This window comes from Penaeus japonicus, unplaced genomic scaffold, assembly GCF_977035675.1.
Source record: "Penaeus japonicus unplaced genomic scaffold, GWHDUDI00000001_assembly GWHDUDI00000040, whole genome shotgun sequence".
NCBI classification, from domain to species: Eukaryota; Metazoa; Arthropoda; class Malacostraca; order Decapoda; family Penaeidae; genus Penaeus; species Penaeus japonicus.
In genome coordinates this window covers 16,401,638-16,404,137 of record NW_028234442.1, presented here as the reverse complement: position 1 = coordinate 16,404,137, position 2,500 = coordinate 16,401,638, and the positions used below count along the sequence as shown (strand labels likewise).

At 43.2% G+C, this 2,500-nt stretch overlaps 1 protein-coding gene across 1 annotated transcript in view; it reads right to left on the bottom strand.

Annotated features, from left to right (window-relative positions):
* Positions 1-603, bottom strand: part of LOC122250556 (uncharacterized) — a gene marked incomplete in the record, with an annotated part of 388,340 nt that extends 387,737 nt beyond the window's left edge. Inside the window, 1 exon segment of the mRNA XM_086534192.1 lies at positions 423-603.
* Positions 604-2,500: the final 1,897 nt, after the last annotated feature.

The following is a 2,500-nucleotide window of genomic DNA, read 5'->3' as shown; positions in this document are numbered from 1 at the left end:
ACATTACGTGTGTTTGGACAAGAAGCGTTTTTCTTTTTCTCTTTTTTTTCCCCCTTTTTTTTCCTCATAAAAATTTTGACACGTAAAAGAGCTTATATATATTGCACAGAGTGGACTTATCTCCCTTTTATAAACATATGCGTTGTAAATATGTTGATCTTTTCATTGCATGTGATCAAAACGATATGGCGACGCTTCGGAACGTAGCAAGTTTGTTAATCACTTCTTCTTTATATGAAAAAATGAGAAGAAAACCATTTCCCCGAACGAAAAAAGGAGTCACAATGCAGTATCACTCATTTCCCCTTCGTCTTAACAAGCACAAGACCTTCCAACACACTTAGCACTTCTGACACACGCCAAAACAACGTCTCTCAAAGCGGATATCCGTAAGTGAGGACAACGGAACACTGAAATCCAACCGGATCCACTAAAATTCTCGCCGAAGACACTCACTACGCGAAGAAAACACCGACCGAGTGACACACGGAACAGCCGACCACGATATGTTCCCACAGTGACTCACTCACATCAATTCATGTTGCTGATAAGCTGATAACGACGCCAGGCACTAGAAACCACTGATAATGGACCTGCTCCTACATGTGAGTACAAATCCGCTGATCCCAATACGTACTATAATTCAAATAAACTTCTATTATCCAAATGAAAGAACACAATTACATTCTGAACCTAAAACATGGCCATTAACCAGCTCGACTTTCTGCTTCGATTTCTTTAAGAAGATGAAAAAAAAAATGAAAAAAATCTTATCTCATGCAGTGGCCCTTTGCGCGTTATCTCCACAAGATGTAACGGATTCAGTTAGGTACTGTGTGATACTATTATGTACGAGTGACAGCGAGAGTGCCAATGATTTATTGCTATTGCACAAGAACTAATTATAACTTTGTACTGTAATGCCGTAATGATGCTATTGTTTAACTAGCAATAATGGCTGTAGTAATAATCGAAGTACTGTAGTAGCATGGTAGTAGTAGTAGCTGTGGTAGTAGTAGCAAAATAGTGATAGTGATAGTGATAGTGTTAGTGATAGTATTAATTCTTGCTATTGTTGTTATCCGTATTGCTGTTATAATTTTTATTTCTTCTGCCCTATGTAGCAATTATCGGTAGTAATAATTGTGGCGATAGGAATATAGTTACTGACAATCGTAGTAGTAAAAGATAAAGATAGTACTATCCAGTTGTAATATCAGTAATAGTAGAATATACATGATTATAATAAGAACAACAACTGTGGAAGATGTAGAAAAGATGATGATGCCATAATATCAATGGAATTTATCTTAGTAAGATGTCAAATTACTGCGTCACTTATTATCAGCATCAGAAGTCGTGCTGGGTGTTTGCTACGTATAAACAACTCGAATAAAAAGAAAAGCATCTATCAACAGTATTATAAATATAGAGTAAGATGACACACGGATATCAAATCAGCTGCTACGCTATTATTTACCCATATAATCCGTCGTGCTTGAACATAAAACGAAGCTATAATGATGCAGGATTGAGTACCCTTTCTCTCCTACAAGAAAGAACCAAGAGTAAGATCGAAATACATCCAAAGGAGTTAGAAACTATTTCCCTATATTCTAACAACCTTTAATCAATGGAAAGAACGAAATAAGGGATGTTTACTATACAAAACACACGAGCGTCACGGCGAGCGAAGTGTTGCAAGCCGTGCAAGGTAGGCCGTGCAATGTTGACTGTGCAAGGTTATGGTCCAGTGGTCATCAGTCATCCATCAGGTTTTACGCATGGATGTCCTTCACGCCGCATCGGATATTGCCGCACCAGGGCTACATCACACCCGCTGCAGGAAGGGGGTGGGGTGGGGGGGCAGGAGGAGAAGGAAGGGGAGCGGGAGGAGGAGGGGGTAGGAGGAAGAGGAGGAAAAGGGGGAGGAATGGGAGGAAGAGGAGGAGCGGGAGGGGGAAGAGGAGGAAGAGGAGGAAGAGATGGGGGAAGAGGAGGGGGAGGAAGAGAAGGAAGGGGAGCGGGAGGAGAAGGGGGAAGAGGAGGGGGAGGAAGAGAAGGAAGGGGAGCGGGAGGAGAAGGGGGAAGAGGAGGGGGGGGGAAGAGGAGGGGGCGGAGGAGGGGAGGGAATGGGAGGAGGAGGAAGAGAAGGGGGAAGAGGAGGAGGAGGAGGAAGAGGAGGAGTCGGAATGCGAGGAGTAGGAAGAGAAGGGGGAGAAGGAGGTGAGGAGGATGGGGAGGAGGAGGAAGGGGAGCGGGAGGAGGAGGAAGAAAAAAGGAGAAGGAAAAAAACGGAGAAGGAGCGGAAGGAGGAGGAAGAAGAAGAAGGGGAGGACGAAAATGAGGAGAGGAGGAGGAAAAAAAAAGGAAAAGGGAGAAGGAGGAGGAGGAAGAAGAAGGAGAGGAAGGGGAAGAAAAAGAAAAAGGCAGAAGAGGAGGAGGAAGAAAATAAAGAGGAAAGAGAAGAAGGAGGAAGAAAAAGAAAAAGGGAGAAAGA